Genomic DNA, 25588 nt, shown 5'->3' with positions numbered 1-25588 from the left:
TTTCTTTTAAAAAAACGGGTTTTAATTCCGAAGAAACGAAATCCCCTTTTTATTCAAAAATCAATTTTATGGAGGAGCATTAATTATTAGGTCTTGAAATTTTGACAGTAGATCCTATAACCTATTTCATATCTACTGAAATTTGTACATGATTTTAGGATACCATTTAATCTACGTTTTAATTGATTCATTCATTTTATCCGAATTGTGTGTGAATTGTAATTGGCATCAACTCTTGATAAACACTTTTGAAATTTTTACAGTAGTCTAATACCATGATTCTATCTATACTGTAATAGTTTTACTTGATTTGAGATTCATATACTATGAGTTGATTTATTAATTTACAATCTGACCTAAATTTTTGAAATTCAAAAATTGATAGCAAAACTTATTCCAAATTCGTGAAACTCTTCCAGTAGTCTACACTCATTCATATCTTGTTACTGAAAACGTTGCAATGAATTTGAAGTTTGAATGCTTAGGGTTACTGTGTAATCCTAGCAATCTGGTCTTAATGTTAATAAATTACAACTTAATAGCAAATCAACACAAAAATCAGTGAAAACTTTCAGAAAACCCTAATTTTTCATCATATATTTAACCTTAAAATTGTTTGAAACAGAAACCCTAGAGGTTATAGATTCCCTTTGTAAATTGACTATGCTGTGACGATTTAACTGCCGAGATCGCATTCATAATCATATACTAATTGTGATCGTTCCTTCATAATTTGAGCATGTAAATTATAGTATGTTGTTGGCTCCGAGGTCCACTGTCCACAAAAATCCTGAGAATCATGCCAGGCAATAATATACTATAATTTATGTGTTAAATTATACAAGGATTGAGAGTACGATGCCCTTCCATGGATGCAACTCAAGGCTGAAATTTGCCAACCATAGAGCCTTTGGTATTCCTTAGATGTTAGGAATCGAAAATCTATGAAAAAAAATTTTTTTTACTTAATAATTAAGATCATTTGATCAATGCTTTTAGAACCATTGAATAACGGTATCTCTTCGTAAGGACCTTTAGAACCAATTAAGAACACTTACCTCGCGTTGTGTCTTAGGTTTTAGGGTGTCCTAGAGTTAGGGAGTTCAGCCTCATCACAACTGATTGCTATGGATAGCAACCGTGCCATAGATCTAGTTACACTAGTCACCAAATTTTCCCCTAGGACAAACCTAGTTACTTAGGATGTAGGTTAACCTGCATTAGTCTACGGGACGTCTTGCACTTAGATATGACCATATAGCATCTTAGATGAAGTCCTAGGATAATTAAATCTTCAACTTAAATTAAATAATTTTGCTTAAACTGTTAAAACAGTCAATCCAATCTAGGTCAGTGTCCTAGATGAGTTAGGCATAAGTAGCTTAGCTTAGGTGCACCGAACTACGTCGACTCTAATCCCAGTGAGGCCGGGGTACGTAGGTAGCTTGGATGCTTGATGGCATACGAATCACGAGTCGGCCCCACACAAATGGTAGGGTTTTGTATATTAGTTTTTTTATAAATTCTTAATTAAAATATGTAAGATTTCTCTCAAATTAGCATTTTAGGAGAATATTCACTTAGATTGAATTCAAAAAAATTAAGAAAATCAAGATACACATTAGGGAATACATTGAAATTAGATCTTAGGATGCATGTCATGTAGTTCACACATTAATATACAGTTAAATGAGCCATTTAAAAGAAATTCAAAAGAGTTAACTTTTGGAATTAAAGACAAATTATCGGGCAGGAATAGTGCATGTGGTGGTAACTCCCCATACCTTCCATTCTCGTAACCAGGTAACGAGTCTAGATTTCTGGTCAATTATGGGTCCTAGATCTCTTATCTTGGTGGTGACTCTGTCACTCCCTTTTTCGTGAAATTCAGATTGCCTTAATGATCCCAAGTTCACGGAAAAGATGAATTAAATCACACCTTGCTAGGGGTTTTTAAGGATGAAAGTTCTCATAAAATTCTAATTTCATGGAAAGTCTTAAGTGATTTAATTACTTTTAATTTAAGGATTGTAAGCCCAAGGGTTCCCCATGGGTTCATTCAATCACCTTGTTTTGATGATTAACAAACACAAATTGATTAGTCGTTTATGGACTGATCAGTTGCCTTGAGTGTTGTGTCTTAGACAGGAACTTGACATGCTTGACATGTCATATCGCCATTACACAATGCAACACAACACATGCTTGAGGATCAACATGCAAAGGAGCTTGAACACATTGGTGGCATCATCCTTGGAAGATGTTAAAGCAAGGAGCTCAAGTGAAGATCCCACAAGCAATCCAAGAACCACATTGAAGATCAAATGAAGATTGGCTCAAGAGTTCATTCAAGAGAGTGTTCAAAAGGGTAGTATGTATCACCTTTATCTCTTGTGTTTTCTCTTGATCAAGGCACATCTTAAAACCCCTACAAATATGTTTTTCAAAGAGACTAACACACCCTTTAAGGACTTAAATGGATAAGTGAATGGCCATGGTGGTGTACCAACATGTTGGGACCCATATGGCATTCAACCCAACATTGAACAAAATAAAGTTCCGAAGCAACAACCTGGACCAGCAACTAAATCCTATCAAAACTTATTTCAAATATTTTTAAATATTTTTAAAAATATTTTTAACAGATAGCTCTCATTTTTCTCATATCCGTAGAGTATAAGAACATCAAAATCCGACGAGAAATGAGGGAGATATGAATTTTACAAGTTAGGAATATCCTACTGGAAAACCAGTCTCGGAGCTCCGAGAATTTTCTCGGAACTCCGAGCTCGGAACTCCGAGAAATCTCTCGGAGCTCCGAGAAAACAGCCAGGGACAAAAAATTATAGCCGTTGCGGCTACAACGGCTAGTGGATTTTTTGACCCTAAAAGTACCACTTTGCCCCTCAAACGGTCATATTGAGTTGGGAACCTATATATACAAGTTGTATGGTTTCAAAACATCAAGATGAACATTGTCCAACTCTAAGAAACCCTAGAAACACACTTACAATCATTTTTGGGTTAATTTCTCTCAACCAAACTCATTGTGCCTTGATTAGTGAAAATCATTTGAGATTGGTTTAGGCTTAAACTTGTTTATTTCTTAGAGAACATTGTGAGAGCTTCATTGTGCATTGTAGCCTACTTAGAGGCAAAGCTATCTATCTTCTTCGGAAAGCGCTTAGATCTCGGCGGTGTAGGAGAGACAAGAAAGGTGGAAGGGCATCCGGTGTTAATTCCCTTGGGTGGAGCGCTTAGAACTCGGCGAAGTAGGAGAGTCATTGTAAAGGTGGAAGGGCATCCTCATTTAATTCCCTTAGAGTGTAAAAGCCTCGGAGCCGGGCGTCGTGGAGGTTTCAATAGTGGAAATCCTCAAGTGCGACCTTGAGTAGAGTGGAGTAGGCCGTTTGCCGAACCACTATAAATCTTTGTGTCACTTGTGTGATTGGTATTTCTCTCACTCCCTCTCACTCTCTTATTTATTTGTGCTTGCATTTTTACATATTTAGAATTGAGTGAGTAGTTAGCATCTTGATTTTAATTAAATAATCTTAACCTTGCTAACTAGGCTATTAAATCACCTAATTAAGTTTGCTAATCAAAAAGGGTTTTGAACTTATATTAATTTGTATTATTGTTTTAAGTTCAACTATTTCAAACTTAATTAAACAAGGGATAAAACTAGGGTGAAATTAGTAAAAGTTTTTAAAAGGTAAAAGTTTTATAAACATCCTATTCACCCCCCCTCTAGGTTGCCAAACCGAGTCACCCCTCGGATTTCAGTTGGTATCAGAGCTTGGGCTCTTGATTAAGACCCTAACCGGTTAAGAGTTAAAAGATCAAACTTTTTGGCAACTCAAAAGATGGGATCTAGACTACCTATTTTGGATGGTTCGGATTATGGATCATGGTTGATCCATATGAAGACATACTTAAAAGGTCTAGATAAAGATATGGTAAAGATAATTGAAAATGGATTTATGTTAAATGCTAAATCTAAAGGATTAAATTAATATAATAAAAAATTATCTTTACTAAATACAAAAGCCCTAATTGCAACATGTTGTGCATTACCACCACACATTTATGAGAAAGTATCCTCTTGTAAAAATGCTAAAAATGTTTTGGACTCTATTGAAAATCTTCAAAATCAAAACATGTGCTTAATGGGATTATCTAATGAAGACCCCTTGGATAATGCCGAATTCACACTTGAAGAACTTGTTGAAAATGTCCAAGAATTACATAAGAAACTTGAGGATCAACTAGCTAAGAATTCAAACTTGAAAAATAATTTAGCTAGTATTCACAAGGAGTTTAGGTCACTAGAAATAGACCATGCACATCTTAGTGAAGAGAATGAAATGTTTGAAAATAATTTTATCGAACTAAGTGAAACCATTAAATCACTAAGAGAAGAAAATGAACTCCTTAAAGAAGAAGAAGATAAAATCAAGAATTCCTCATCTCTTGAAACAAATAACTTCAAAATGGAAATCAATGATTTGAAAATCAAGAATGAGAAACTTGAGTTGGAAAATTACAAACTACAAGAAAGTGTAAAACATAATTGCCACCATGACCATTCTTGTAGATCATCATGTTCATCCCGTCCATCTACCTACTCATATATGTCTTGTGATTTTTGTGGTAGATTTGGACATTACAAATCTAAATGTATGTTTAGATTTGTAAAAAGCAGTAAGTTTGTTTGGGTTAAAAAGGACTTATCACCTAGAGCAAACTTGCTTGGAACCAAGATAGTTTGGGTTCCAAAAACCCCAACATGATATGTATTGTGTTTATCTTAGATTAGGGGATGTGCTTTAATTTTATATCATATGAAAATTTGTTTGGATACAATATACTTGTCTTGCTTGAATGCCATGTATCCATATTTTGTGCTTCAAATGATCATCCTTGAAAATCCAAAGTCTTTATGCTTGAAACTTGATAAGGCTTTGATATCTTGCACTAAAATGTTATATCTATTGGAAGAGGTCCCCTAGATATTTTATGTTTAATATCTAGTTGATATGTGCTTCATGATCAAATCATTTGTGACGAAACAACCTATATATACAATATACTTATATTGTTTGACTTGTATGTATCTATATGTATTTTTGCTAAGTGCACACACTATGACTTAAATCTTATCGCACTTAGAATATGTCTTTCATCCACATGACAACCACAATAGAGCATTAATGTGAAAACCATAAATTGTGCTTACAGGATATTCAACCACACCTTTGTGCCCTTGTGTTCAAATTGTACTCACAAGTATATCATCATATTTGAACATTATTTTGGTAGTTGCTAGAAGCTAGGTTATACGATCTATCACATCTCTCTAGCAAAACCAAAAAGAGAAGAAACCCATAGGTTTAAAGACTTGAACTTAAATGGAAATTTTTTTTTGGCAATTAAATAGTTTTTAAGTGAAAGTTGTGAATATGCCAAAATATTATTCTTTAAACTCTATTTTCCTTAGATCTTTCCCTAGAATCACAAAATGATATAATATGTAGGGAAGTTGAAACATGAATCTAGATTCAATGTATGACTTGAAATGACAATATCATAGATATCTAGAATCATATTTGGGCATTTACTCACTTGAGTAAAATTAAAATTCATTAAGGTGGTTGTATACATTAGATTGTGATGGGAACATGTGCCTCCCACACATTTTTGGTTTTCAATAGGGCTTATGCACCTTGTGCCTAATGCCTTGTCATTTTACATGTGGTTGTGGATGTAGATGTAATGTTTGGACCATGCACATTATGTGTTATGCCCTTTGTGTCCAAACATGGTAGATTATCCATGGAAACCTTGATGATCATATCTTTCTCATAAGGTATACTCTCACCTTCATGAATCATGGATGTCTCTCTAAGACATGGTATTTTATTGACCATTCTCACTATGTCTTAGTCCTATAGAATTGAACTCAAATTGGTATATATATATATATTCTATAGTTATCACCCCTTGTTTGATAATATCTACACGTATGAGATGTTAAACCATTAATCTTAAAAGTCACTCAATTGGTGCCCTTAGCCTTCTTAGATTCTAAGAGGGAGATGGTACATTCACCTTAATTAAAATATCTAACAAATTGGCCTTGTGCCAACATCTCAAACATGAATAGGTATACATTTATATGTGATCTCCCTAGCTAGTTATGTATGTTACATACTTAAGGAAGTAAAGCGTGAATTTGAAAATATGATATCACATTTAGGGGGAGCATGAGCCAAAGATTGAAAATCTTTTGTGCTATGCATGTTTATCATGATGAGCTAAACTATGTCTATCATTTTATCATGATAAACCGACACTTGGAGAGTAAGTGTCATTGTAGCCCAAGGGTTGAGTTTAACTTGGTATCTTTTAGAAAATATATCCAAAAACCTTTGGAGTCTATGCAAGGACATCCCTTTGGATTCATGCATTGCATGATTCATTTTCAAAGGGGGAGCTTAAAGGTCAAGATTTGTCCTTAGTGGCTTATCATATGATACTCAATGTATATATCATTTGGATTATGATAAGTACACCCATTAGGAGCCATGATTGCTCCATATGTGGTTAGTTCGGGCTTGTCTTATACTCCTAAATTGGTATCATCTAGCATGTGACTGTTTTAAGACAAAAAGCCCATAGCCTAGGACTTAAAGTCATATCTTTTAGGCTTTTAGACTTATCTTGGATGATCTAGATTGGTATCATCTATTCCAAGAATAAGTTTTGATGGCCAAGCATTCAATTGTCATATCTTTGGCCTATTGTGTAATGTCATACCTTGTTTTTATATAAGGCAAATGACAAATACAAAGGGGAGAGATTACCTTTGCTATATTCATGTTTAAAATGACTATAATGACTTGCTTATATAGTTCATTTTTTCATTCCCCACCTATATGTGCTTATATGTTCATACTTTAACAAAAAAAATAATAAAAAAAAACAAAAAAAATGCTTAAATGTTCATCTTTTTGAATTTTGTGCTCAATCTTGAATATCTTTCTTGTTTCCCATTCATAGGAGAAAATTATACTTTGTAATCTTAATCTCTATGAATTTGATTGCTTATCATGTGTACTTTCACTTGAAAATTTGTATTTTTATGATAAGTTTCACTGTCATGCCATATATCCTAATAGTTAGCCATATTAGGATCAAATGTCCATTTCTATGCATGACAATTTAAGAATATATTTTTAACTTGAAATATATATATTCTTGCTTATCATGATGAGTCTATACTTATACATCACCTCATGATAAGATTCTAATAGGAATTTTAAAAACAAAAGGGGGCTTATCATGCTAAGTCTAAAACTTGCTTAATTTCTTTCATGATAAGTAAAATATAAGCTTTAACTTGCTAATCTATTACTATATTATGGGTCATAGGGTAGATTTATATTGGAATTATATATATACTAAGATATACCCTAAAAAGTTGTGCTAAATTTGGAATGTCTCTTTGTTTTTCCAACATAGGCTTGATTTGTTTTGTGCCATTCCTTTCCTATGTTGATTATCTCTTATCATGCCATATATACATTAATTTAATTGGTAAATCATGACAAGAAACTAGGGGGAGCATCATATTCTCATTGTATATCTTGATGCTTTATGTATTGTGCTTAAGTGCTTAATTCTTCCTTTTTGCTTATGCCAAAAGGGGGAGAATTTGTATAATTGATTAGATCCATTATCATATGCATTCTTGTATTATATCTTGTTGAATATATCTCATGCATATGTTGAGGGGGAGTAGTCATGATTAAATTGTCCATCTAATCCTCATAAGAGGTTCCTCCCACCTATCTAATCAATTTGGTTTGTCATCATCAAAAAGGGGGAGATTGTAAGCCCAAGGGTTCCCCATGGGTTCATTCAATCACCTTGTTTTGATGATTAACAAACACAAATTGATTAGTCGTTTATGGACTGATCAGTTGCCTTGAGTGTTGTGTCTTAGACAGGAACTTGACATGCTTGACATGTCATATCGCCATTACACAATGCAACACAACACATGCTTGAGGATCAACATGCAAAGGAGCTTGAACACATTGGTGGCATCATCCTTGGAAGATGTTAAAGCAAGGAGCTCAAGTGAAGATCCCACAAGCAATCCAAGAACCACATTGAAGATCAAATGAAGATTGGCTCAAGAGTTCATTCAAGAGAGTGTTCAAAAGGGTAGTATGTATCACCTTTCTCTCTTGTGTTTTCTCTTGATCAAGGCACATCTTAAAACCCCTACAAATATGTTTTTCAAAGAGACTAACAAACCCTTTAAGGACTTAAATGGATAAGTGAATGGCCATGGTGGTGTACCAACATGTTGGGACCCATATGGCATTCAACCCAACATTGAACAAAATAAAGTTCCGAAGCAACAACCTGGACCAGCAACTAAATCCTATCAAAACTTATTTCAAATATTTTTAAATATTTTTAAAACTATTTTTAACAGATAGCTCTCATTTTTCTCATATCCGTAGAGTATAAGAACATCAAAATCCGACGAGAAATGAGGGAGATATGAATTTTACAAGTTAGGAACATCCTGCTGGAAAACCAGTCTCGGAGCTCCGAGAATTTTCTCGGAACTCCGAGCTCGGAACTCCGAGAAATCTCTCGGAGCTCCGAGAAAACAGCCAGGGACAAAAAATTATAGCCGTTGCGGCTACAACGGCTAGTGGATTTTTTGACCCTAAAAGTACCACTTTGCCCCTCAAACGGTCATATTGAGTTGGGAACCTATATATACAAGTTGTATGGTTTCAAAACATCAAGATGAACATTGTCCAACTCTAAGAAACCCTAGAAACACACTTACAATCATTTTTGGGTTAATTTCTCTCAACCAAACTCATTGTGCCTTGATTAGTGAAAATCATTTGAGATTGGTTTAGGCTTAAACTTGTTTATTTCTTAGAGAACATTGTGAGAGCTTCATTGTGCATTGTAGCCTACTTAGAGGCAAAGCTATCTATCTTCTTCGGAAAGCGCTTAGATCTCGGCGGTGTAGGAGAGACAAGAAAGGTGGAAGGGCATCCGGTGTTAATTCCCTTGGGTGGAGCGCTTAGAACTCGGCGAAGTAGGAGAGTCATTGTAAAGGTGGAAGGGCATCCTTTTAAAAGTTTTATAAACATCCTATTCACCCCCCCCTCTAGGTTGCCAAACCGAGTCACCCCTCGGATTTCAAGGATTAATATACAAAACCCCAGCACTTATGTGTGGAGCCGACTCGGGCTTGGTATGCCACTCAAGTATCCAAGTTGCCTACGTATCCCAGCCTCACTGGAATCAGAGTCGATCTTAGCTCGGTGCACCTGAACTAAGCTACTTATGCCTAACTCATCTAGGACACCGATCTAGACTGGATTGATTGTTTTAACAGTTTAAGAGAAATTATTTAATTCAAGTTGAAGATTTTATTATCCTATGACTTCCTCTAAGATGTTATATGGTCCTATCTAAGTACAAGTCGTTCTTTAGACTAATGCAGGTTAACCTACATCCTAGGTAACTAGGTTTATCCTAGGAAAAATTGGGTGACTAGTGTAACTAGATCTATGGCATAGTTGCTATCCATAGCAAACGGTCGTGATGAGGCTGGACTCCTAACTCTAGGACTCCCTAAAACCTAGGACACAACGTGACGTCAGTGTTCCTAAGGGGCCTTAAAAGGTTCCTACGATAGGAGACCGCAATCCAACAGCTCCTAAGACTTTGATTAAGTTAATTCAATTTGTTGATATTGGTGATTTTTAGATTGACTCATTTTTTTATTTTCATGGATTTTCGATTCCTAAAAATACCTAAGGGATACCAAAGGTTCTATGGTTTGCCAGTTTCGGCCTCGAATCGCAACCATGGATGGGAATCGTTCTCTCAACCCTTGTATAATTTAGCATGTAAGTTATAGTATCTTATTGCGTGGCATGTTTTTCAGGATTTCCGTGGACATTGGGCCTCGGAGCCAATATCATACTATAATTTACAAACTCCAATTATGCAGGATTAATCGTAATTAGTATACGATTGTGGTTGCGATCTCGGCAGTTAGACTATCGCGGTATAGCGAATTTACATGGGAGATCTATGAAGCCTAAGGTTTTTGTTTCAAACAAGTTGGGAATGAAATTCATGATGTAAAGTTAAGATTTGTTGGAGGTTTTTACTGACTTTTGTATTAATTTGCTATTAAATTATAATTTATTAACATTAACACCAGATTGCTATGATTACACAGAAACCCTAAGCAATCAAATTCCAAATCAGTTGAAACGTTTCCAGTAACAAGATATGGATGATTGTGGCTTACTGAAAAAATTTCATGAATTGTCATTAAGATTTGATATCAATCTTCGATTTTTTAAAATTCAAATGAGTTCATAGGTTAACACAGTAACTTATAGCATATCAATTTCAAAGTCATCTAAACTTTAAAAGAATAGAGATATAGATGACTATAGCTGACTAGAAAATTTTCATAAATTGTCATTAAGATTTGATATCAATTTCTGATTTCTCAAAATTTGAATCAGTTCATAGATTAACACAGTAACATACAGTATATCAATTTCCAATTAATCCAAACTTTCACAGAATAAAGATATAGGTGATTATATCTTACGAGAAAAGTTTCATGAATTATCATTAAGGTTTGATATTAATTTATGATTTTTTAAAATTCAAATCAGATTATAGATTAACACAGTAACCTATAGCATATCAATTTAAAATTGACTCAAACTTTCACAGAATAAAGATAATAATGAGAGTAGACTACTGTTTGACTTTTATGGATTTTTATTATGATTTGATGCCGATTGAAATTCACAGAAAAATCAGATGAAACCAAAGAATTACTTAAAAAGCAAACCTAATGGCATCCTAAAATCAAATAAAAAATTTCAGTAGATATATAATAGATTATAAAATTTTCTATCAAAATGTCAAAACTTAAAAATTAAATGTCCTCCATAAAATCGATTTTTAATTAGAAAAGGGGATTTGTTTCCTAGGAATTGAAACCCGTTTATTAAAATAAATTACAAAACCATATTAAAACTTTGCAAAACCAATTGAAAATTTTTTCTCTAACATTCCAGTACCCTAAATTACTGGTTTGTAAAGAAAAATTTTGAAAATTTACTAATTTAATACGAAAAAGAATTACGGCACGTAAACATAAGAATCGCTTAGAAAATAGAAAAGAAAACATTTTTTCAAAATTTTATTCTATGAAAACTTCAATTTAGAATTAAACATGAGTTCTGGAAAGTTTCATCAATTTTTAAAATCGTTTGATATTTTTTACAAATAACTCAAAATTAAAATAGATTAAAACTAGATTAAAAAAATCAAAAAATTCCAAACAATTTATGGTGAACTGGAAATCCAAAATTCGGTTTGGAACCAAATTTTCATGAAATTAGGACTTGATTTGACCCATGTTTTATTTTATTCTTCAAGAAATAACCCTTTGCCGGGTTATCTTTCGAAAAATAAAACAGAAATCGAGGCGGTCAAATCGTCGTCCAAGATTTCACTTTCCAGTAGTTTTAAAATTTTTATTAACCTAAAAAAATTCTTTTTTGGAAAAGATTATGTTTTCAAACATTTGCCTTGAAAATTGAATTTAAACTTATATTGAAGAATAAAGAAAGAAAAATTATATTTATATGGAGGAAGACTAATTTTTTGTTGAAATTTTGGATTTAGAAAGCCTTTAATCTATACTATAACATACTGGAATTTCAAAAGACAGTTCACTGATTTGATATTTCAAAAATAAAACCCTAGCATGCTTGTTCTAATTCGCAAAGAAGAGAGATCCTTACCGTTGGTCGCGATCCTTGTCTCTAGGGTTGGTGATTCGAGATATACACTTTGTCCAACCCTTTTATACGCTCAAAAAGATCCAAAGAACATTCTAATAATCCTTGATTATATGATGCCTTGGAGAAGAAGAAGTTCAAGAACCCCTTTTGTGAAGAACACTTGAGAGAGAGATGAACACACTTGAAGAGAGGAATGAATTCCAAGGAAGAAGAGAAAGAGGGATGAATTTTCTAGAGCTAGGCCAAAGGTTGTGCTTGCTTTGTTTTTATAGAAAAAGTTAGGGTTAGATTGAATTTGGAAGTTTCCAATGTGAGGACTCCTACATTTAGTTAGTTTCTAATTCTCACGTATGGCTTGCTTTTCCCTTACCTTATAAATTGAATTTACTTCTAATATTGATTTCTTGCAAGCCAAGCAATGCTAACTTACACAATGGAGATCCTTCAAGATCAATCTAGAAGCCTTCTTACATAGGAAACTAGCTTTTATGAATGATTTTCATCCAAAAAGGGCTACTCGACGTTTGAGCTCATTTTTGACCTATTTAAAGGCTGAGTCAGGAAACATCATAAACTAGAAAGTAGTAGATCTTTTCGAGACGTTCAAAACAAGAATAATTGTAAATTTGTTGGACAAAAAGGTAAAAAGTTATGACAATTTTAGTGACCTGACCATACAAGCCCTTTCCATTATAACTCTTCCTTACTTTATTATTTTTCTAAAAAAAATATGATGTCACCAACCACCTCATCCCATGATGGCCGACCCACATGGGTGGGTCTACATGGAGCCCACCTTGTGGGCTTTAGCCCAATAGGCCTTATGACATGTCTTTTGGAGTTTTTTCAATGAAAATTCAATAAAATCCTTTAAATTCAAAATTTTTATTGATGAACCCAACCCATATGATATTTATATTGCATCTCTAACACGTGATCGAACCATTTTTTTTGGGAAAACAACTTTTCGGACCGAAATGTCCCTATTTGACCATTACACATCCAAATGCGACCAAAATACCCTCAAATTGGTTCACCCCTAAAGGGAAAAATAAAAAAAATGGAAAGTCTTTGTGGTCAAACTTCAAAAATATAAACTTTTAAAGTTGAGTCATTTCAGTGAGCAATATTAAACAGGATCATTTGGTATCCCCTGAAAATACCCAAAATGCCCTCAACACTCAGAATTTCCAAATTAAGCGAAACCCCTGAGAAATTCTAAATTTAGCAGGTTTTCCAAAATTCAAAAAATCATTCATAATCTCTCAGACACCTTTTGGGGATCAAAAGAATTACACAGGAAAAGACCAAATTACCCCGAAGTGCAAGAATTTGGCGAGACTAGCGAAAACCCTGAGAAATTCCAAAAATAGCAGATTTTCAAAAATTTATGAACGGACTCAAGATTTCTTAGACACAACTTAGGGACCAAATATGACATGTTGAAAATGTCTTAAAATATCCCCGAATTGCAAGACTAAGAGAAAACCTTGAGAGATCTAAATTTAGCAGGTTTCCCAAATCTTACGAAATTACTCATAATTCATCAGCCGTACCCTCAAGATGGTTTTGGATATATGAGAAATGATTGTAATATCCATAAGATGATGAAAATGTGGAAGCCAATGAGTTTCTAAAAATAACAGCTTTTTCAAAATTTGTAAAATCACTCAAGATTTCTCAAATATAACTCGAGGGTCATACGAGACACATCGAGAATGACCAAAATACCCCTGTAGTGTAAAAATGGGCAAAAATGAGGGAAACTCTGAAAATTCTAACAAAAGCAGGATTTTTCACTTGCTTGGAAACTTGAATTTTCATCTTCTAGATACCATTGGAACACCCTAGAAACCTTTAGGATCGTGAATCAACTTCAGAATTCCTTCAATGAGGCGAAATCTACCCTAAAATGCACAGATGCCCAATCCTATGTGGAATACGGACTCAAAACTTGATAAGCTACCGAATCTTTTGCTTTTTAAAGTGTAGCAAAATGGGAGTGTCTACAGAAAGAATCGCTGGTCAAAATTCAGGTTGGCAATAAAAAAATATGCTACACCTCTCAACAGATGAGAAAGAAAATTGGGGTTGAACAATTATTAAGACAAGGCTTCACACCAAACAAAAATATGGTTTTGAATCATTAACAGTATTCCTACCATACACTGGTAATTAGTGCTGAAAAGAAACTTCTCTCAGACGACTACTTTGGGATTTTTTTCATATCAATCATTCAGCTCCAAGAGAAACAGATTTTTAATTCATTCTAGGTGAACGATTATACCATAAATCAAAACATTCTCTGCTCTAAAATAAAGAAAGGTGAAGAGATCAACCAAAAAGTTGTTTCAATACAGGTGCTTTTAACATGGTTATGCTGACATAAGGAGTGTTAATGTCAACACTACCTTGTTAGACGGTTAAACAAAAATCCACCTCACTTCTACCATCATTAACACAACCACTAAGGTTGCCCATAAGAAATCCCAAAGAAGCAAAACTGATCCAGTTAATGCAATTACCAAACATCATCTCAACGCTCTAGACATTATCTCAACGCTCCAAGGCTGCCATTATCAAAATAGTGCAGGTTTTCCATTATCAAAAATATGTGGGGCTGCCATTATCAAAAGAGTCCGGGGCTTCCATTATCAAAAATATGTGGGGCTGCCATTATCAAGGTTATGGGGCTGCACTTATCAAGGTTATGGCTGCCATTATCAATGTGAAATAGTGGGTACCAAAATCAATGAGGCGAGGGCTGCCATTATCAAAAGGTTATAATAGGGCTGTCAATATCAAAATGAAAAGATGCCAACATCAACATATAGTAGTTCAATTTTTCAGCTTCCTACATCTACTTTAGAGAAATGATATCATCATAGCAACCCTGTTTTCAAATTACACTAGCTCATCATGCCTTTCCTTAGTATTTTCAAACATCAAGGACCATTGAAAGAAGAGCCGTCAGACACTAGTTCAAATGAAAGAGATCAATAAACGCTCTTAAAAAAAAACTTGGCTGTAATGATATTGGTCCTAAAAATAAGAAGGAAAGAACCCCCCCTAAGAAAACAACTTCATCACATTCACATTTGCATGATTGCACCACCTAAATCTCTCAATGACGTACCATTCATGTCAGGATATAATACCATTAGCTGCACCTATGTTGGACCATATGATTTGAAAAATGGAACATAAATTATAAATAAGGATAAGAGAATCAAATTCAGATGTATAATTTTATGCCCTCACACTATCAGCTTGACACACCAATGGCCATGCAACAATGATAAAGAATAAGGATCCAACTCTATATCTATACAATCCAAGTATACGACAAGATCTCTGAGACTACATTTCTCGAAACGTAAGACAGATGATGACACTCTCTTTATAAATCGCCTATCCCAAACATGTCATAAAAAAAATCTCTGAAGCATATACTCCAATCCAAAGAAGATGTAATCTCAATTAACTTTGCAACTATCTCAATATTTTGAATTCCTTATGCTCATTAATGTTACAGAAATCAATCCTTCCACAAACAAATCTGACTATAGAAAGCACTGGAAACACAGAGAATTATAGAAGATTGGAGACTACTTTTTTTTTAGATAACAAATGATGATAAGCAAACAAAAAGATTAATTCAAACTGAGATAAGATATTGCAACATACTAAATGACACAAAGAAAACCTCAAACACAGAGAATTATAGAAGATTGGATATGACATTGTAGACACCCCCATTTTGCTACGCTTCAAAAAGCGAAAGATTCGGTAGTATCATCGAGTCTTGAGTCCGTATTCAACATTAGATTAGGCATCCATGCATTTTATGGTAGATTTCACCTCATTATGGGAGTTTTGAAGTTGATTCGCGATCCTGAAGGTCTCTAGGGGGTTCCTTTAGCCTCCGGAAGATGTAAAATCAAGTTTCTAAGCAAGTAAAAAAACCTGCTATTTTTAGAATTTTAAGGATTTCCCTCATTTTTGCCCATTTTGCACTACAGGGGTATTTTGGTCATTCCAGATGTGTCCCGTTTGAACCCCGAGCTATGTCCGAGAGATCTTGAGCGATGACATGAATTTTAGAAAAGCTGTTATTTTTATAAACTCATGGGGCTTCCACATTTTCATCATCTTATAGATATTTCAATCATTTCTCATATATCCAAAACCATCTCGAGGGTACGGCTGATGGATTAGGAGTAATTTCGTAAGATTTGGGAAACCTGCTAAATTTAGATCTCTTAAGATTTTCTCTTAGTCTTGCACTTCGGGGGTATTTTTAGACATTTCCAATATATCATATTTGGTCCCTAAGTTGTGTCTAAAAAATCTTGAGTCCGTTCATAAATTTTCAGAGATCTGCTATTTTTGGAATTTCTCAGGGTTTTTCCTAGTCTCTCCAAATTCTAGCACATCGGGGTAATTTGGTCTTTTCCTGTGTAATTCTTTTGATCCCCGAAATATGTCTGACAGATTATGAATGATTTCCTGAATTTTGGAAAGCCTGCTAAATTTAGAATTTCTCAGGGGTTTCGCTTGACTTGGAAATTTTATGTGTCAAGGGCATTTTGGGTATTTTCAGGGGGTACCAAATGATCCTGTTTGATATTGCTCATCAAAAGGACCTAACTTTAAAAGTTTCTATTTTTGAAGTTTGATCACGAAGACTTTCCATTTTTAACTTTTCCCTTTAGGGGTGAACCAATTTAAAGTTATTTTGGTCACATTTGAATGTGTAATTGTCAAATATGGGCATTTTGGTCCGAAAAATTATTTTCCCAAAAAAGATGGTTCGATCATGTGTGAGGGATGCACCATAAATGTCAAATGGGTTGGGTCCATATATAGAATGTTGAATTTAGAAAGATTTTATTGAATTTTTACGGAAAAACCCGAAACCCGTGTGAAATGGCCCATTAGGCTAAAGCCCGCAATGATGGAGCTCATGTGGGTTCACCCATATGGGTCGACCACCATTGTGGGTTCCCCACATGCTTGACCCACATGAGTTGAGCACCCAACCTTGATGATGTCACAATGGTGACATCATATTTGTTAAAAGAATAAAAAAAGAAAAGAAGGAAAGAAGGAAAAGATGAATGATTGCTTAAAAAAGGTTTTCTTCCAAAAAAGCAATGTGGAATAAAGAATAGCATGTCTTGATTGACAAGAAATTAAGATTGGAATCAAATCCAATTTGAAAAAAAGAAAGAAAGAAAGCAAGAGGGGAAAAATGGAAACAAGCCAAAAAGAGAGCTCTCACATTGGAAACTACTATTTCTCTCTTAACCCTAGCTTTTTTCTATAAAAATCAAAGCAAACAATCTTAGGAAGGATCCAAAAAAAAATCCAAATTCGTCCTCTTTCTCTCTCCTCCCAAGAAAAATAAAAAAAAAAGAGAAAAAAACCTCCTCTCTCTTGAAGTGTGTTCATCTCTCTCTCAAGTGTACTTGACAAAAGGAATTCTTGAATTCCTTCTTCTTCTCCAAGGCATCACACAATCAAGGATTATTGGAGTGTTCATTGGATCTTTTTTAGCGTATAAAAGGGTTAGACAAAGCGTATATCTTGGATCACCAACCCTAGAGACAAGGATCGCGATCAATGGTAAGGATTCCTCATCTTGGCGAAGTAGAAAAAGCATGCTAGGGTTTTAATTTTGATGGATCAAATCAACGAGTTTTTCTTTAAAATTCCAGTATGTTATAATATAGATTATGAGTTTTCAAAATCCAAAATTTGATCCAAAAATTAATTTTCCTCCATTTAAAAATGGTTTTATTTTGTTTTTATTCAATATGGATTTAAATTAGATTATCAAAGCAAGTGTTTGAAAAATGGTTCTTTTTAAAAACTGATATTTTCTGGGTTTTATATAAAATACAAAACTACTGGAAACTTAATTTCCAACCGTGGTTCAGCCGTTTTATTTTTCATTCTATTTCCCAAAGAATAACCCCGAAAAGGGTTATTTCTTGATGAATTGAGCCAAATGTATATCCAATCATGTCCAAATTTAGTGAAAGTTTGTTTCCAGTAGTTTTACAAGGTTTTTAGATCACCCAAAAATTTTCATATTTTTTAGAGTTTATTTAATCGGAGTATTAATTATTTTAAATTTTGGCTATTTTTAATAAATACCAAATCTTTTTAAAAATTGATGAAACTTTCCAGAATTAAAGCTTAATAATAAATGAAAGTTTCCATTGAAAAATATTTTAAAAAAAATATGGTTTTTACTGTTTTCTAATCGGTTCCCCGTTTTACGTCCCATAATTCTTTTTCTTATTAAATTAATTTATTTTCAAAATTTTTCTTTACAAACCTGTAACTTAGATTACTGGAATGTTAGATAAATATTTTCAATTAATTTTGCAAAGACTTGATAAGGTTTTACAATTTATTTTAATAAACAGGTTTTAACACCCAGGAAACAAATTGATCTCTTATATTTAAAAACCAATTTTATGGAGGAGATTTAATTTTTAAGTTTTGAAATTTTAATAAAAACATTTATAATCTATTATATATCTGCTAAAAAAATTTATTTGATTTTTGGATACCATTAGGCTTGCTTTTTAAGTAATTCTTTGGTTTCATCTGATTTTTGTGTGAATTTAAATGGGCATCAAATCGTAATAAAAATCCATGAAAGTCATACAGTAGTCTAAGATCATGATTATCTTTATAATATAAGAGTTTAAATTGATTTAAAATTGATATGCTATAGGTTGCTGTATTATCTATATCTTTATTCCGTAAAAGTTTTGAGTAATTTAAAAGTGATATGATATAGGTTACTGTGTTAATCTATAATCTGATTTGAATTTTGAAAAATCGGAAATTGCTATCAAATCTTAATGATAATTCATAAAATTTTCCAGCAAGCCACAATCATCCATATCTTGTTATTGGAAAAGTTTAAGCTGATTTGGGGTTTGATTGCTTAGGGTTTCTGTGTAATCCTAGCAATCTGGTCTTAATGTTAATAAATCATAATTTAATAGCAAATCAACACAAAAGTTAGTAAAAACCTCCAACAAATCTTAACTTTACATCATGAATTTAATCCCTAACTTGTTTGAAATAGAAACCTTAGGGTTTGTAGATCTCCATTGTAAATTCGCTATACCACGATAGTCTAACTGCCGAGATCGCAACCGTAATCGTATACTAATTGCAATTAATTCTGTATAATTGGAGTGCGTAAATTATAGTATGATATTGGCTCTGTGGTCCACTGTCCATAAAAATCCTGAGAAATATGACAGGCAATAAGATACTATAATTTACGTGCTAAATTATATAAGTGTTGAGAGCACGATTCCCTTCCATGGTTGCGATTCGAGGCCGAAACTTGCGAACCATAGAGCCTTTAGTATTCCTTAGAAGTTTAGGAATAAAAAATCCTTGAAATAAAAAATCATCAAGTTCAACAAATTGAACTAACTCATTCCATGTCTTTGGAGCCGTTGGATTACGGCTTCCCATCTAGGAACCATTAGAGCCCCATTTAGGAACACTTGTGTCGTGTTGTATTCTAGGTTTTAGGGTGTCTTAGAGTTAGGGAGTTCAGCCTCATCACGACCGATTGCTATTATTAGCAATTGAGTCATAGATCTAGTTACACTAGTCACCCAATTTTCCCCTAGAATAAACCTAGTTACCTAGGATGTAGGCTAACCTGCATTAGTCTAAGAGACGTCTTGCACTTAGATAGGACCATATAGCATCTTAGATGAAGTCCTAGGATAATAAAATCTTCAACTTGAATTAAATAATTTCTCTTAAACTGCTAAAACAGTCAATCCAGTCTAGGTCGGTGTCCTAGATGAGTTAGGCATAAGTAGCTTAGTTCAGGTGCACCGAACTACGATCAACTCTGATTCCAGTGAGGCTGGGATACTTAGGCAACTTGGATACTTGAGTGGAATACCAAGCCCGAGTTGGCTCCACACATAAGTGGTGGGGTTTTGTACATTAATTCTTAAATTAAAAGTAATTAAATCACTTAGGACTTTCCATGAAATTAGAATTTTAGGAGAACTTTCACTTAGATTGAATTCAAACAAATTAAGAAACATCAAGATACACATTTAGGAATTACACTGAAATTAGATCTTAGGATGCATGTCATGTAGTTCACAGATTAATATAGAGTTAAATGAGCCATTTAAAAGAAATTCGAAAAGAGTTAATTTTTGGAATTGAAGACCGATTATCGGGCAGGAATGGTGCATGTGGTGGTAACTCCCCATACCTTCTATTCTCGTAACCAGGTAATGAGTCTAGATTTCTGGTCAACTATGGGTCCTAGATCTCTCATCTAGGTGGCGACTCTGTCACTCTCTTTTGCGTGGAATTCGGATTGCCATAGTGATCCCAAGTTCACGTAAAAGATGAATTAAATCACACATTGCTAGGCTCGGCGGCTTACCCCTGCCCTTATGGTTACTGGGTTGCACGTTTGTTTGCACCCTATGGCTTGGTTGCTGCCTGCTTGGTTGGGTAATTAAAATCAATAATAAAAAGTGCACGCCATTTGCGTGAGTACGAGAGAGTGTAGCGCCTCGCGCGTCATTCCCCTCTCGCGAGATCGGGTCCCACAGACATATAATCACAATCACAGGCATAACTCATTGAGAGAAGAAAACATTATTGAATTTATAGAGAATAATATGAGCTTACCTCTCTGTTGTTTCCATTGATTAATTGGAAAAGATCATTCAAATACACACAAAAAATAAACCTGATCTTGATATGAGAGCCGATTGAAGGTGTCCCAACCACTACAACATCTATTCAATCCATCGAAAATAAAGAAAATGATGATCCTGATAAAAATTCTGAATAGAAGGGGGGAAATCTAAGATTTTGTGAAGTGGATCTAAGATTTTGGGTTGCTGATCTAGGGTTTCTGAAATAAGTTAGGGCTTCAAGGCCTCAAAAGGAAGAAGAGATAAAGATTTGCAAGGGAAATAAAAAGACGAATATGATCTGAGCAAAGGCACCAACAGTGTTGGCCTGAATCTTTGTCGAAGCTTGACCGGAACATAACCGGAGTGAAAAGGTTAGGGATTTCAAAATCGCCTTTCTCCTCCCACTCTCTTTTCAGATTTTTGTAGAAAATGAAAAGCCCTCTCTCCTTTTGAGCTCTGCTAGGGTTTGCGATAAAAAATGAGAGCCCTCCAAAAACTCAACCGATGAGTGCTTATATGGGGAAATGATAAATTCGACCCCCCTCCATTCTTATGGACAGCCCTCTTAGTATGTTTTCAATCACACTTTGCTGCACATAGGTGTCCCAGGTAATGTGAAAGGATTAAAAGGAAAATGATATATTTGCTCCTCCCTATTCTTTACTTGGACAACCCTCTCCATTTCTAATTCAACCCCCCTTTCTAGCTAAATATGCATAGCAATTTAATAAAGACACCCTCTTGCTTTTGGTAAAGGCCCCCTCCTCATTTGGATACCTCACTCCCCTATTGCACTACACTATACTAAACTACACTACGCTCGTTTGCTAGGCAAATGACGACGGATTTCAACGAAATTTTGAAGGTACCTAATTAGGATCCTAAACTACTATAGGAACAAATTTGGGACTCTAGCTCATATATTTGAACGATTTTATTCAAAACAAAGTTATTAGGGTTTGATCGAAATGGGGTGTCTACAATCACACATATTTAACTTTTAGTTCCCATAAATTGTCATGAAAAGAAAATTTTATTGATTAATATGCAAAATATACTGGATTTAGGGCACCAACTCTAACATATCCCGCTTTGGCGAGATCGAAGTTATTACGTTCAAATTAGCCAAAGCCTTGTAACCCCCAATGGCGAGGGTGGTTCAAAGTTCACAAATTTAAGCCTCACAAGAAGTGTTCTCATTCATAAGGTTCATAAAGGGATTCATAGGTTCAATATAGGTTTCAAAATTTCTATATTCAAGGCCATATGATCCCAACATGTTCAAAATAAAATTTCTAAACTAAGTTCACCATAAGGATCAAATTTCAGTTGTAACCGGTAATATTTTCCAAGACACTGAAATCCCAGGGGTGATGGCAACCCAAGAGAGGGGTGAATTGGGTAAATAAAAAATTTGCCAAACACACAAATGCGGAAGCTAAATTAAATGGCAAAAGCAATTAAGTACACAAGAAGTAAAAATCAAAATGCACACCACAAAATAAAGAGCAAGGGTAAAGAGAGAGTGCACTAAGATTTTTGAGTGGTTCGGTCCCAACCTCGGACCTACTCCACTCCACCAACACAATCCGTTGATGGCTTCACTATGGATTCCCTTAATGGCGGAAAATCAACCCAATTACGACTTGGTTAGGCTCCACCTTGCAAGACTAGCCACGAATCGGAGAAAGCTCTGCGTCTCCAACACTCGCTCTTGGGATGGCTCCTCGTCCTTTCGCACTCACCGTATTCAATGTATGATAAAAGAAAATGAAAATATAAAACCCTCTTCAAGGGTGCATGAAGCTCTCAAGCTTACACAAATTTTCTCTCTTCAAAGATGTACAAAGAAGTTCTATGCTCAATCCTTAACAAATAGCTCACAAGAGGCTTAAGGAGGTTTCCTCACACTTAGATATGTTCCGATGAAGTTTTGGTGTGTGAAAAACTAGTTTGGAGGGTTAGGAAACTCATATATATAGCCTAGGGTCAAAACTAGCCGTTACAGGGGCAAAATTGTAATTCTGCGTAACTTTTAGAACTAGCCGTTGCACCCCAACGGCTATTTTCAGCACACTAGCGGCGGTCGACCGCAGTGGGCCGGAAGCCCGCCGAAGGCCTGTTGGAATTTCAACAAAAAGCAAAGTTTTAGCCCGTTTTGTAAAATTCATATCTCCCTTGTTTCTTATTGGATTTTGATGTTCTTATACTCTATTTGAATAGCAAAAAATGAGATATTTCTGTTAAAAATATTTTAAAAAATATTTGAAAATGTTTAGAACCAATTATTATCAAATTGATGTCTATGAGCACTAAGTGAGCTACTAAGTAAGTGCTAATCATTTCTATCTTTTGAGTGTGTTCTCTAGGGCTTGTCCCAAGATATTTATCATGTTTTAAGACCCTAATAGAGTATGTTTAAACTTAGTTAAGTGCTCCTTGGTCCTCTCATAGGCACTTGCTAAGGATTGGGCTTTAACATTCTAAGACTTGACAAACACTTGATTTCTTCAATGTCTTCATCTCTTCAAGTCTTCCTTATCATCATGGATCAACTCTTCCACTCTTTTGGCTTCATAAGGTCTTCCGGAAATGCTCCAAGCCTTCATTTTCCTTTGGCTTCAAATGATCTTCTCCATTTAGTTCAGGCCACGATCCATGCAATGTCCTGGACTTTTGTGTTGGATTGCTTGAAACTCCAACACATGCACTTAAACATCAAACACATTAGTAATACAATACAAATCAACTTATGTTTGGAATCATCAAAACATAGAAGATTGCCAATGTGGGAACCATTGGGCTTACAATCTCCCCCTTTTTTATGATGACAATACACAAGGTGATTGCCACATTTAAGAACAATAAAAATAAAACTTCTCCTCCTTTGTCATCTCAAAAAGAAGGGATGAAAGTTTAAACATAAGGGATTAAAAATATGCAATGTATAGCTCATCCTTTGTCAATGAATGAAACAATCTAAAACTCCCCCTATTTAAAATACAAATAGAATATATGTGGGGGTCATAAAAAACATATTGCCAAGGTAAAGATGTAACAATCTAAACAAGAACCTTGGGCATAAACTACCAAAATCATAAAGATATTCAAGTTAAAGCACAAGCCCATAATCTAATGCAAAAGCATAGAAAACTAGGTTGGGGCCTTTGTAACCCACACTCATTTGGTTCCAAATGGTTTAGATTTACCTAAAGTGTTCTTTTCAACCCAAATCACTTTAGTTTTAGGTAATAATCTAAACATACACTCATTTTTATACTGTCCTATTCTACCACAAAAATTGCATTTATCACAACATGTAGGACATACAAATTCACAAGAAGATTTATGATTTTCAAGTGTTTTCTTCTCTTCTTGCCAATCATGGTTTTCAAAAACAAATTTTTCATTTTCTTTCTTAAATGAATTGCATTTTTGAATCAAATCAAAATTAGCACTGATCAAGTTTTCATTCATTTGATTCAAAGCATAATTTTTGAGCGAAAAATTATCAATTTTCAATTTTAAGGAATCAATCTCTTTTTGCATGTAGAAAATTGAAATGTTGAAATCCTTCTCAATATCAAAAGACTTTAAATGCTCATTAGGATTCAGAACACAATCATGTATATGAGATGCATTAGAATCTACAAATGCAAAATGACAATCATGAGATTTATAGATATTTTCAAGTTTAACCCAAATTTTATGAGCATTTTTACATTTTAAAAGTTTCTCAAATACATAAGAAGACAACGAGCAACAAATGGCGATTAAAGCTTTAGCATTCAAATCAAGCCATTTGGAATCAATTTCCCCCTTCTCTTTTTAGAAAATTTTCCATTTATCAAAATTATTTTCATCAAAAATAGGTGGATCTAAAACTGATTGGCCAAGATGAAAATCCATGGGTTGCCAAAAAAATCTTTTTCTCTTCTAAATTTTTTAAAATTCAAAAATTCCTAAATAAGAGCCTTGTGCTTTAATACCAAGTGAAATCTCAGGGGTGATGGCAACCCAAGAGAGGGAGTGAATTGGGTAAATAAAAAATTTGCTAAAGACACAAATGCGGAAGCTAAATTAAATGGCAAAAGCAATTAAGCACACAAGAAGTAAAAATCAAAATGCACACCACAAAATAAAGAGCAATGGTAAAGAGAGAGTGCACCAAGATTTTTAAGTGGTTCGGTCCCAACCTCGGACCTACTCCACTCCACCAACACAATTCGTTGATGGCTTCACTATGGATTCCCTTAATGCCGGGGAATCAACCCAATTATAACTTAGTTCAGCTCCGCCTCGCAAGACTAGCCACAAATCGGTGCAAGCTCCGTGTCTCCAACACTCGCTCTTGGGATGGCTCTGCGTCCTTTCGCACTCGCCGTATTCAATGTATGATCAAAGAAAATGAAAATATAAAGCCCTTTTCAACGGTGGATGAAGCTTTCAAGCTCATACAAATTTTCTCTCTTCAAAGATGTAGAAAGAAGTCATATGCTCAATCCTTAAAAAATAGCTCACAAGAGGCTCAAGGAGGTTTCCTCACCCTTAGATATGTTCCAATGAAGTTTTGGTGTGTGAAAAACTAGTTTGGAGGGTTAGGAAACTCATATATATATAGCCTAGGGTCAAAAGTAGCCGTTATAGGGGCAAAATTGTAATTCTACGCAACTTTTAAAACTAGCCGTTGTACCCCAATGGATATTTTCAGCTCACTAGCGACGGTCGACCTCAGTGGGCCGGTCGATTACGGTGGGCTGGAAGCCCGCCGAAGGCCTGCTGGAATTTCAGCAAAAAACAGTTTTTCAGCCCGTTTTGTAAAATTCATATCTCCCTTGTTTCTTATCGGATTTTGACGTTCTTGTACTCTATTTGAATATAAAAAATAAGATCTTTCTGTTAAAAATATTTTCAAAAATATTTGAAAATTTTTAGAACCAATTATTATCAAATTAAGATGTGTGGTCACTAAGTGAGCTA

Source organism: Tasmannia lanceolata, unplaced genomic scaffold (genome assembly GCF_043159265.1).
Source record: "Tasmannia lanceolata isolate RefF3 unplaced genomic scaffold, GAP_Taslan_0.1 ptg000013l, whole genome shotgun sequence".
Classification (NCBI taxonomy): Eukaryota; Viridiplantae; Streptophyta; class Magnoliopsida; order Canellales; family Winteraceae; genus Tasmannia; species Tasmannia lanceolata.
Note: the sequence above shows the minus strand (reverse complement) of the source record.